At 46.0% G+C, this 13,660-nt stretch overlaps 1 protein-coding gene across 2 annotated transcripts in view; it reads right to left on the bottom strand.

Annotated features, from left to right (window-relative positions):
- TUT7 (terminal uridylyl transferase 7) overlaps positions 1-13,660 on the bottom strand; it is a 267,054-nt gene that overhangs the window by 77,097 nt on the left and 176,297 nt on the right. The window lies entirely within an intron of this gene.

Here is a 13,660-nt window from a genome sequence, read left to right as displayed (position 1 = left end):
TTTGTAATTTAACTTGCAAAATGAAAGAACAGTCATTTCTATACTCTCCAGGTGTGTGATGAATAACCAAACATGACCCATCCCTTTATAGAAGTCTCCAGAACTTAAACAGTGACGAGGTGAGGCAGAACCTTTCCTGTCATACCAACATATACACCATAGTTTTGACTATATTTATTTATTTATTATTATTTATTAACAGTTTCTTATATAGCGCAGCAAATTCCGTTGCGCTTTACAATTTGAAATAACAATAACAAACTGGGTGATAACAGTCATAGAGGTAGGAGGGCCCTGCTCGCAAGCTATATAAAGTAAATAAAAAATAATAGTTATGGTAGACTTACCTTTGATAACTATTTCTCCTAAATCCACAGGATAAACATTGGGATTTGAGTTAGCGACAGCAGATTGGCACCAACAATCAAAGCTTTTGGCCTCCCAGAATGCAATGTGCCAGTCCCTATATCCCCGCCTCCTGGCTCAGGCAATTCAGTTGTTTTCCAAAGCTCAAGGCAGGAGCATCATAGAGAGCCCTAATCAGGTGAGAAGCACACACATTCACACCCTTCCGCACAAGAAGGAAGAGGTTAGTAGGTGAAGCGATCCTCAAATCAGGCGCGTCAGGGTGGGATCCCTGTGGATACTGTGGACTTAGGAGAAATAGGAGTTATCAACGATAAGGGAGAACAAAGAGTGCCCGTCTTTCTGATGGCACTGGTATGATCCACGTAGATCCTTAAGGCACGGACTATGTCCAATGATGCATCTCCCGCAGAAAGGTCCGGCCCTTGGAAGGCTGGGACAACAATTTCTTCATTAAGGTGAAATTTAGACACCACCTTAGGAAGACAACCAGATTTGGTTCTAAGAACCACTCTATCTGGATGAAAAATCAGAAAAGGAGGGCGACATAATTCCCCTAAATCTGAAACTCTTCTAGCTCGAGCAATAGCCAGTAGAAAGAGAACTTTAGCTGTCAACCATTTAAGATCAACTTGCTTTAGTGGTTCAAATGTAGCAACTTGAAGCACCTTTAGGATTAGATCCCAAGGAGCTGCAGGAGGAACAAAGGGAGGTTGGATGTGAAGCATTCCCTGGAAGAAAGTGCAACATCCTGTAGGTTAGCAATTTTCTTTTGGAACCATACAGTCAATGCTGACACCTGCACTCTCAAGGAAGCCACCCATAGACCTTTGTCCATTCCTGCCTGAAGGAATGCTAGGACTCTGGAAACTCTGAAAGACCTAGGGTCAAATTTCCGGTCACTGCACCACTGAATATAGACTTTCCATATTTGGTGATAAATGCGAGCGGGGGATGGTTTGCTTGCTCTCAGCATTGTTTGAATTACCTGTTGTGAGAATCCTCTTGCTTTCAGAATGGAAGTCTCAAGAGCCACGCCGTCAAAGACAGTCGATCCAGGTGCTTGTAATAGCAAGGGCCCTGTGATAGTAGATCTGGACGTTGAGGGAGTAGAAATAGAACCTCCATTGACAGCCTCTGCAGATCTGTGTACCAATGTCTTTTGGTCCAAGCCGGAGCTATTAGTATCACGGCGCCCTTTCCTTGTTTTACCTTTCGCATCACCCTGGGTAACAAGGTGATCGGTACAAACACATAGGCCAGATGAATATCCCATCTCACTGAAAGGGCATCCACAAAAGGTCGCTCTGGGATCCTTTGTTCTTGACCCGTACGCAGGAACTTTGTTGTTCTGATGGGACGACATGAGATCTCTCTCCGGTAACCCTCATTTGTCTTCCAGAGTCAGGAAGACCTCGGGGTGTAAAGCCCATTCGTTTGCATGAATGGTGTGTTGACTGAAAAAATCCGCTTCCCAGTTTAGGACTCCCGGAATAAACACTGTGGACAAGGCTGGATGATGAAGTTCTGCCCACCTTAACGTGCGGCTTACCTCCTTCATTGCTTTTTTGGGTGCGAGTTCCTCCTTGATGATTGAGGAAAGCTACAGCTGTTGCATTGTCTGAGCGAATTTGAACTGGTTTCCCCTGAAGAATGTCCTTTGCCTGAATGAGGGCCATATAAATGGCCCAAAGTTCCAATATATTTATTGGCAGGCAACTTTCTTCCTTGGTCCACTGTCTTTGGAAGCAACTTCTTCCTGACACTGCCCCCCCAGCCCTGAAGACTGGCATCTGTTGTCAATTTCCCAATCTGATATCCAAAAGGATCTCCCTTTGTCCAGATGGGAGGTCTGTAGCCACCAAGCTAATGACCTCCTTACTTCCAGAGGAAGGACCATAGTCTGCGTTTTTATTGCCTGATTAAAACAATTCCATTTGGAAAGGATCAGACATTGCAGTGACCTCGAGTGGAACTGAGCATACTCTACCATGTCGAATGTCGACACTATCAATCCCATCACACGCATTTTGCGTGAATGGATACCCTTTGACTGTGTAGCAGCTCCGGAATCCTTGACTGAATTTTGGATATTTTGTTCAGAGGTAAAATTACTCTCTGAAGACCCGAATCCAACACAGCCCCCAAGTGAGTAATTTGTTGTGATGGAACCATGGACGACTTTGTCCAATTTATGAGCCAACAGTGTCTTTACAAACAAGCTATTGTCTGTTGCAGATGACACTGAAGCAATTCCTGAGATTGTGCCAGGATTAATAAATCGTTGAGGTATGGAAAAATCCTTATCCTCTGTTGACGGAGATAAACTGTCATTGCCATCATAATTTTGGTGAATACCCAGTACAAATGGTAGGACCTGAAACTGAAATGTTGCTGAAGGATAGCAAACCTGAGATAGCACTGATAGGACAGTGCACTAGGAACATGTAGGTAAGCATCCTGGATATCCAGGGATACCATAAAATCCTCTGGCTCCATGGCCAAAATAATGGAATGTAAAGTCTCCATATGAAACTGAGGCACCCAAATGTACTTGTTCAGCACTTTGAGATTGAGTATGGGCCAGAACGACCCATTTGGCTTCTGGACTAGAAACAGGTTGGATTAAAAACCTTGCCATTGTTGCGCAGGAGGAACTGCAATTATCACTCCTGACTGAAGCAATTTCTGAACTGCCTCTTACAAAGCCCGGGCCTTCGTTTCCACTGAAGACCGACTGGTACAAAAAAAAAAAAAAAACCTTTGGAGGAGGGTGTTTCTTGAAAGCAAACGCATACCGTGAGATACTGCTTCTTGCACCCAGGCATCTGTGGTAGACTGTTGCCAGATCTGTGCAAAATAAAGAAGTTGGGCCTCCCACCCTTGGGTCCCCCAGGTGGAGGCCCGCACCATCAGGCTGATGGCTTATCTTCTGACTTGGAAGCCGGACCTCTGGTAGCCCAATGCTTTGTCAGATTGAGATTGTTTGCTATAACCCTTTCCTTTTGCTTTTCCTCGAGTCCGATGGGGTAAAAAAGCCGGAAATCTAGCCTTGGATTTGTGTGTGGAAGGAAAACTTCACTTTCTTGGGAGTCTGCTTCTGACTCCAAAATAATGTTTAATTCTTTACCAAAAAGAATATCTCCAGTGAAAGGCAGACTCTAGAACCTTCTTGGATTCTGAGTCAGCTTTCCATGTACGTAGTTAAACTGCTCTGCGAGCTGCTACTGCTAAGGCTGATGACCGAGAGGCAAATTGTACCCATATCCAAGGCTGCTTCTTCCATACAAATAGTTGCCTGTTTGATATGTGCAATATGGGATTTTTGCTCTCTAGATGCCAATGAAAGATCATCCTCCAATGCATCAGCCCAGGCTGCCACTGGTTTTGCCATCCAGGCTGAAGCCAAGGCTGGTCTTACGATTGCCCCAGACAAGGAGAAAATGGTTTTCAGAAAACCATCTATTTTCCTATCTCTGACATCATTTAATGATGTTGACGGCAGAGGTAATGTAGATTTTCGCACCAATCAAATAACATGGGTATCTACTTTGGGAGCCACTTCCCTTTTTAAACAGTCCCCAGCCAAAAGAGGATAATGGAAATTCCATTTCTTGGAAATTCTAAACTTTTTACTGGGTGTTACCCAAGCCTCCTGCATAATTTCCATCAGCTGTTCTGACCCAGGAAATTCAGCCCTAACTCTTTTGGGAAGTTTAAACACAGGTGCCTTAGATTTTAATAAAGGCTCTGCTGCTTCCTCTAAGGATAGAATGGCACTAATTAGCTCAGGTATGTCCACTGAGCTGAGACCTTCATCCTCATCTCTGTATGCAGACACAGAGTGCGTTGAGTCCTCTTCCTCCGACAAGTCCCCGTCTGAAACATGTGTAGACTGTGAAGATGTTGTTTCAGGTCTATGTGATTTACTTTCCATCGGCCTTTCAGACAGTTTTTGTTGAAAGGATGCAGATTCCTGTACTGGATGTGATAAACCCCAGGTGGAATGTTGCATGTAAGGGTTAATAGTGTAAACTATCCCTGGTATAGGAGCTGGCATTATTCGCTCAGCTATACTGGATCGTGTCTGTGCAAATGTAGCCCATGGCATTTCCATTTTAACCTGTGCATACCTTGGATTATTCAGGAGGCTTTGGTGAAAACTAAAAGTTTGCACATAATCCATTCTGAACCAGATCCTGAGAGGTTAACCCAGCTTTGCAAGACAAACATGAAATGAGTGTTTGTGCTGATGTGGAGAGTGTATCCTCCTCACCCTTGCATCTCAGACATAATAAACAAATCTCACACCTGTACAGTGTTAACTACACAATTTGTGACTGAAATCACTTTAAAACTTGTTAAAGTGACATACAATCCGATCCCTCCCTGCTTTGCACCAGCATTGAGGATCAGAATACACAGAAACTGACAGGAAACAGTAAAGTCTAGAAGGATTTCTAGAAGATTTTTCTGCCTGGCTCCCACACTTCTTTATCCTCTGACATCTCCACCATCATTATGGTCGATTTCAATATAGCTCATGACAGTCCACAATCTGTTCAAGCCTCCAACCTCCTCTCTTGACCTCACCCAATGGTCTAACGCCTCTACACATCAGGAGGGCCACTGCCTTGATCTTGTATTCACTTGGCTCTGCTCAGTTTCTGAATTCATTAACTCTCCTTTCCCTCTCTCTGATCACAACCTGATCACCTTCTCAATCTCTTCCATTACTCTAAACTCTGACGCTAAAACCAAGCAAGCATTCTCTAACTCGCAGAAATTCTAACAATATACATTTTCAACAACTTTCCACTTTTCTGCAACAACTGCTCTCACCAATTTCTACATTTACCACACCTGAAACTGCTGTTTCCCACCTGCACCACAGCGTGCCTTTGATGAAGTGGCTCCAGCTACCCATCACACTCAACGCAGGCTTAGATGCCAACAGTGGCACTCTAAATCAACAAGACAGCTACAAAAACCCCTATCGTCAGGCCCTGGACACTGCCAAACAAACATTTCCAACCTCTGATCTCTTCTCATACCAGCAACCGCAAGTGACTTTTAATACATTTAAATCACTTCTTTACCCTCCCTCACTAGCTACTATCCGTGCACAAGAACTTGCTTCCTACTTCAAGGAGAAGATTGATAAAATCCGAGATGAAACGGTATGCTCTAACTCAGTCAGTGACCTGCTCAATTCCCTTCCTGAACCATCTGGCACTTGGTCTTCATTTGATCCCAAAAGTGAAGATCAAATGACAACACTCTTTTCATCCTCCTACTCTACTTCCTCTCCTCTTGATACTATACCCTCACAACTTGACTAAAATCTGTAATGTCTCTCTCCTGGTATCTTTCCTTCTCTGCTTAAGCATGCAGTGATTACTCCCATTCTGAAAAAAAAAAAAAACAATTCTAACCCAAACACTCTCTCTAACTACTGTCCCAACTCTAGCTCCCATTCCCCTCCAAGCTACTTGAGAGACTCGCCTACACTTGCCTCACACACCTTTCTTAACTTCCACAACTTACTGGACCCACTTCTGTCAGGCTTTCGTGCCCAACACTACACAGAGACTGCACTGACCAAAGTAGTGAACGATCTAGTCACTGCTAGATCGAAAGGCCATTAAACACTTCTTATTCTTCTAGATCTCTCTGCTGCTTTTGACACTGTTGACCATTCTCCTAATACAAACACTACAATCCCTAGGTCTTCAGGACACAGCCCTTACTTGGTTCCCATCCTACCTATCTAATCGCTCTTTCAGTGTTCACTTCGATTCTACCTCCTCTTCGCTACCTCAGTTGGAGTACCGCAGGGCATAGTCTTGGGTCCGCAGCTTTCCTCAATCTATACCTCATCTGTTGGTAAACTAACAGCTCTTTCAGATTTCAGTATAATTTGTATGCTGATGATACTCAAATCTATCCGTCTTCCCCAGCTTTATCACCATCTGTATTGGTTCATGTCACTGAATGCCTGTCTCCCATTTCATCTTGGAAGTCATCTCGCCACCTCAAACTCAACATTTCAAAAACAGAAATAATTAATTTTCCCACCAGCCAAGAGTACTGACAAACCTGATATCTCCACAACTGTTGACAATGCAACTATCCACCCTATCCCACAAGCTCGCTGCCTAGGTGTCATCCTTGACTCTGAACTGTCCTTTGTTCACATTCAATCTGTCTCTAAATCATGTTACATGCACCTAAAAAACATATCCAAAATATGTTCTTATCTTACACAAGACACAGAAAAAAACCCTCTAATCCATGCACTCACCTCCCTCATTGATTATTGCAATAGTATCCTTACTGGTCTTCCCAAACATAGGCTCTTACCACTACAATCCATTTTAAATGCAGCAGCGAGGCTAATCTTCCTCGCTAGACGCTCATAGTCTGCCAATCCGCTCGGTCAGTTCCTCCATTGGTTACCAGTATTTTACCGTGTTAAAATAGGAATTTTAATACCTACTGGTATTTCCTTTTCTCCTAGTCCGTAGTGGATACTGGGGTCTTGTACTTTAGTACCGTGGGGTATAGATGGAGTCCACCAGAGCCTGGCACTTTAAAAAAACCTTTAGTGTGTGTATGTGTGTGCTGGCTCCTCCGCTCTATGCCCCTCCTACCAGACCCATTCTAGGAAAACTGTGCCCGAGGAGACGGACATAATATGAGAGAAGAATACAACAGCGGTGAGGCAACAAGCCAACACACAACCATGAACGAAAGGCTGGTGCTAACCAGAACAGAGGATAGCAACATCAAACTTAACCCAGATAGCACAACTATCCCAACAAAATGGGGCCACAAATTCTGTCCAACCAAATACTTACACAGGTAAGCAGGAACGAAGCACTGAGGCGGGCGCCCAGTATCCACTATGAACTAGGAGTAAAGGAATTACCGGTAGGTATTAAACCTCCTATTTTCTCTTACGTCCTAGTGGATACTGGGGTCTTGTACTTTAGTACCATGGGGAAGTCCCACAGTTCCCAAACGGGAAGGAGTGCTAAAACCCCTGTAAAACCACCTGACCAAACTGAATCATCCTTGGCCAAGGTATCGAACCTATACAATTTAACAAACGTGTTCAAACCAGACCAAGTTGCACCTCGGCACAACTGTAGGGCCAAAGGGCCGATACACCCCGGCCAGCCGCCCAGGAAGAGCCCACTAACCTCGTCGAGTGGGCCTGAATAGACGCCGGCAAAGGCAGAGCCACCGAAGTATAGGCCTGTTGAATGGTCAACCGGAGCCAACAAGCAATAGATTGCTTAGAAGCTGGCCGACCAATCTTGGAGGCATCATAAAGGACAAATAGCGAGTCAGATTTTCGATAACGGGCCATCCTTTTTACATAAACCTTCAGAGCCCTGACCACATCCAAGGTACTCAGGACCAATGGAAGCATCAGATAACACCAGAACCACAATAGGCTAGTTCACATAAAAAGCTGACGCCACTTTAGGCAAAAACTGAGGACTAAGTTCTACCCTGTCTTCATGAAAAATCAAATAAGGACTCTCACAGGATAAGGCCCCTAATTCAGAGAGACGCCTTGCAGACGCCCATGCCAATAACATTACCGTCTTCCAGGTGATAAATTTCAACTCCACCCTATGTAAGGGCTCAAACCAATCCGATTGGAGAAAGGACAGAACCACATTGAGGTCCCACAGAGCCGTAAGAGGTACTAAGGGCAGTTGCATATGAAGAACACCCTTCAGGAAAGTCTGTACTTCTGGTAACATGGCAAGTTGTTTCTGGAAGAAAATAGAGCGCTGAAATCTGAACTTTGATGGAGCCCAAACGTAGGCCAATATCCACTCCCGCTTGCAGGAAAAGTAGAAAACGACCAATTCTAAATTCCACGGGAGAAACCTTTCTACTTTCACACCAGGAAACATACTTTTTCCAGATACGATGATGTTTCGACGTAACCATCTTCCTGGCCTGGACCATTGTAGAAATAACCCGGGAGGGGAGACCCTTTCTCGCTAGAATCTTCCTCTCAACTTCCAAGCCGTCAAACAGAGCCGCTGTAAGCCTGGATAGACGAACGGACCTTGCAAAAGAAGATAGTCTTGAAGTGGCAGAGGCCAGGGATCCTCCAGAGACAAGGAAAGGAGGTCAGAGTACCACACCCGTCGAGGCCAATCCATGGCAATTAGAAGTGCCTGAAGGCTTTCCCTTCTTAGCCTTTTTGGCACCCTTGGGATCAGTTGTAGAAGAAGGAACAGGTATACAAACTGATATGTCCACGGTGTCGTCAGCGTGTACAATGCTACAGCCAGCGGATCCCTCATTCTGGAACAGTAACAGCATAGCTTCTTGTTGAGACAATAAGCCATAAGATCCATCTGCGGACAGCCCCACCTACGAACTAACTGCTGAAATGTAGACCACAATCCCCCGGATGAAGGTCGTGCCTGCTGAGGAAGTTGTCCACTCCTGGAATGAATATGGCCGAGATGGCCCTTGCGTTTGCCTCCGCACAGAGGATTTTTGCCGCTCTGCTTCTTGTTCCCCTTTGTCGGTTTATGTACGCCACCGCCGTGTCGTTGTCTGATTGAACCTGGATTGCCTGACCCTTCAGGAGATGAGAGACATGTAGAATAGCATTGTAAATTGTTCCAGGATGTTTATCTGTAAAGCCGATTCCTGAACTGACCATAACCCTTGGCACTGGGCCCCTTGGGTCACCGCTCCCCAACCCCAGAGGCTGACATCCGTTGTCAGTAGAATCCACAAGTGGATATTGGAACTTTTGCCCTCTACCAGGTGAGGAATTTGAAGCCACCATAATAGAGAAATCCAGGCTTTCGGAGATAGGGTCACTTCCTGATGCATATGAAGGTGAGAACCCGACCATTTGTCTAGCAGATCCAGTTGAAAAGGCTGGGCATGAAACCTTCCGTATTGGATTGCCTCATAAGCAGCCACCATCTTACCCAGTATTCGGATACAAAGATGTATGGACACCCTGCGAGTACTGAGCACCGAGCGGACCATAGTCTGGATAGTCAAGGCTTTGTTCATCGGGAGAAACACCTTTTGAGATACCGTATCCAGTATAATCTCTAAGAACTGAAGACGCTGGGTCGGTTCCACGTGAGATTTCTGAAAATTTAGGATCCACCCAAGATCCGTGAGTAGACTAGTAGTCAGATCGATGCTGAGCAGTAGACGCTCCCTGGACACAGCCTTTATTCGGAGATCGTCCAAATAGGGGACTATGGTGGTCATTCAGAGTTGTTCACTCGTTAGCAGTTTTTAGCAGCCGTGCAAACGCTATGCCGCCTCCCACTGGGAGTGTATTTTAGCTTAGCAGAAGTGCGAACGAAAAGGATCGCAGAGCGGCTACAAAGTTTTTTTGTGCAGTTTCTGAGTAGCTCAAAACCTACTCAGCGCTTGCGATCACTTCAGACTGTTCAGTTCCTGTTTTGACGTCACAAACACGCCCTGCGTTCGCCCAGCCACGCCTGCATTTTTCCTGGCACGCCTGCATGTTTTCGAACACTCCCTGAAGACGGTCAGTTGAAACCCAGTAACGCCCTCTTCCTGTCAATCATTCTGCGGCACCCAGTGTGACTGAAAAGCATCGCTAAATCTTGTGTGAAACTGCATTGTTCGTTGTAATAGTACGTTGCGCGTGCACACTGCGCCGCATGCGCAGAAGTGCCGTTTTCCCCCCACATCGCTGCACAGCGAACGAATGCAGCTAGCGGTCAACTCGGAATGACCACCTATGTTCACTCCCATCCTGCGCAGCTGCAGCATCATCTCCGCCATGATCTTGGTGAAGACCCTCGGAGCAGAGGATAATCCAAAGGGTAAGGCCTGAAACTGGAAATGGTCGTCTAAGATAGAGAACCTGAGGTAAGGTAAGCATCCTTGACATCCAGAGACACCAGGAACTCCCCCCTCCTCCAGAACGGACACCACCGCCCGCAGGGATTCCATCTTGAGTTTGAACACCTGCAGATACGGGTTTAGAGACTTCAGGTTCAAGATGGGGCGCACCGAACAGTCTGGTTTGGGAACGACAAAAAGACTGGAGTAAAAACCCCTGTCGCGTAACGGAGGTGGTACAGGAACTACCACCCCTGTTTTCAAAAGTTTTTGAATAGCCTCTTGCAAGGTAACTTTTGTTGCGGGTAAAGCTGGTAAGCCAGACTTGAAAAACCTGTGAGAAGGGAGTACTTGAAATTCCAGCCAGTACCGTGGGAAATGAGGTCCCTCACCCAAGGACCCGGCAGGACTCCACCCACACATGGACAAAGTGTTAAAGGCGAGCACCTACCTAAAAGTCGCTGGGGCCAACCATCACGCAGAAGGGTTAGCGGCAGGGGATCCGGTGGTGTGGTTTGGTCCAGGGAGACAGCAGTTGCCGGTTTACGGGACTTACCACAAGATCCTCTGGGAGTGGTGGAGACCCCTTGGCCCCTACCTCTGAACCTTGCTACACGAAAAGACTGCAAGGATGGTCCGGAGTAAGAACGTCTAGCAGGTGGTGCAGCCGACGGCAGTTAGGTAGACTTACCCCCGCTGATACTTGGGAGATCCACTAATTTAAATTTGTCTCCAAACAAGGTATCACCTGTAAAGGGAAGATTTTCTACACCCTTTTTGGAATCAGCGTCCGCCGCCCATTGACGTAACCACAGAGCTCTGCGTGCTGAGAAAGCCATCGCAGTAGTGCGGCCATTTATCTTACACAACTCCTTAATAGCCTCGCTCATAAAATTTGCAGCATCCTGTATATGTTGCAGCAGAGTAACAACCTCATCCCGGGGTAGAGAGTCTAAACCATCAATAACATTATCAGACCACTTTACCACAGCCCTGGAGATCCCCCCGAATGCTATTGTGGGGCGTTGTGCTGCGCCTGCTGCCGTATAGATTGCCTTCAGCGTTGTCTCAATTTTACGGTCAGCTGGCTCCTTCAGGGATATAGCCCCAGGAATAGGCAGTACCAATTTCTTAGACAGTCTGGATACAGATTTATTGACCAACGGGGGGATTTTCCCAGACCTTCCTATCCTCAGCTGGAAGGGGAAAGGTAGATAAAAACCTTTAAGGAATTTAAAAAATTTTTTTATCAGGGTTTAACCAAGCCTCCCTGGCCAGGGAGTTGAACTCTTTAGATACCGGAAAGGTAGCTGAACTCTTGGGTCTAACATTAAAGTAGAACGCCTCATCTGGTTCCGCCTCCTGATCCGGTATGTGGAGTACCGCTCTTACAGCAAAAATGAGAGCCTCCACCCCAGGGGATAGAGAGCTGTCCTCATCCATATTATCCTCCTCCTCCACATCTGGCTGATCAGAATCAGACTAGAAAACCTGTGGCAGTGAGCGTTTATGTGAAGCCACTAGAGGGGGCTGGGAAGCCTTCTTGGAATCTGCTGCTTTAGCCACACAAATCAATGGAGTGTTTTAACACCTGTCCATCTCTTTTAGCTGCAGCTAATTCAGAATTTACATTTTGAATCATGCTCTTGCAGCTATCTAACCAGTCATTTGCCTTGAGCTGGGCCCTTGAGGAGATGAGGAACATTGCTCACACATGAGTGACCCCGCTGAAGATGGGGTAGAATTACAAGCAGCACACATAACCATGTCCACAGACATTAAGCAGGAAAACTACAGCGCAGCCTCTTGACCAACACACCACACAGACCCTAGAGAGCCCCTGGAGTGACACTGAGGAGCGGACCCAGCATACAGAACACAGCAGTACAATGTGTGGAAATAAGTGTATGTGATTTAAGTGCAGCGGCGCTACTGCTGACGCGCTGCCCCCCGTCTATGACCCCATGGTACCAGTTTCAACAATCTGTAACAGCGTGGGTCTTGGAGGAGCAGCGTGCATGCAGCCTTGATGATCCGCAGCAGCAGGAAATGGCGCCCTCCCGCCGCTGGTCCTGCTCCGGGAAGTCCGCCCCTTGCAATGGCGCGTGGTCCCTCACAAAGATTATACTGGCCACAGTAGTAAACACATGAGAAATGCATTAAACAGTCCACAAAAAGTCTTAAAGACAGTGAGCACTGCGGAGCAAGAGCCCTGAGCTAGTTTGTCCGCGGCAGGCACAGCAGCTCCGGGCCTGTGACCGACGGGCCCTGTTGTAACACTCACTGAACCTAGGTCTTCGCCATCTGTTGGAGGGTGGCAGCTAGTTGCTGGCGTGGGCACTCATACTGATGATGAGTGATCAGCACCTCAGGAGTTCAGTGTCCTGTCAGCTGGGATTATGATCCATTAACCCTCAGGAGTTTGGTTCGGTCCCCCCTGTAAGTCCCATGAAGCAGGGAGTCTGTCTGCCAAGCAGAGCTACCTGAAAAAAATAAACTAAATTAAAATTAAAGGAAACTCTCTGGAGCTCGAGACGTGCACCCGACTCATTTTTCTAAACTGGGTCTGGTAGGAGGGGCATAGAGGTGGAACCAGCACACACACTAAAAGTTTTAACGTACCAGGCTCCAGTGGACCAGATCTATACCCCATGGTACTAAAGTACAAGACCCCGGTATCCACTAGGACGCAAGAGAAATATAAAATACTTTTACTTACATACAAGGCTATTAACCAAACTGCATCATCACACATCTCTTTTCTCATCTCAAAATATCACCCTACCAGACCTCTCCGCTTTGCACAAGATCTGTGTCTCTCACCCACACGTATTACTTGTTCCCACTCAAAACTACAGGACTTTATCCGGGCTTCACCCACTCTGTGGAATGCCCTCCACCGCACAATAAGACTCACCACTAATCTCCAAACCATTAAACATTCCTAAAAACTCACCTCTTCAGACAAGCCTCTCAAATTCCAGACCCACCCACATAACCTTCAATGCTTCCCTATCTAATTACATCCTCTCTGTACAGTCCACATAACATCACATTTGGTCTTCCAACATTGCTGGGTGATCATATCATACAACCCATTAAGAACCTAGCAATCTGGTGGACCATTATGCAATAGGTAGCATCTATCCTTGTGTATCAATGCCTATTTCTTTACAGATTGTAAGCTTGCGATCAGGGCCTTCCTACCTCTATGTCTGTCTGTTTTTGCCCAGTTTTGTTTTATTAAGGTTGTTCTGATTTTAACTGTTACTAATAAAATAATAAAGTCAGCAATCCCACTAGCAATCAGTCACAGGTTATACATTAGTATAATAAGCAATATGAGCACATATTCAACTACAGATACATTTAAAGTATGTAGGAGAAACATATTACGGCATTACCTTATATAGAA

Source organism: Pseudophryne corroboree, chromosome 1 (genome assembly GCF_028390025.1).
Source record: "Pseudophryne corroboree isolate aPseCor3 chromosome 1, aPseCor3.hap2, whole genome shotgun sequence".
Taxonomy (NCBI): domain Eukaryota; kingdom Metazoa; phylum Chordata; class Amphibia; order Anura; family Myobatrachidae; genus Pseudophryne; species Pseudophryne corroboree.
This window is presented reverse-complemented; position numbering and strand designations above follow the sequence as displayed.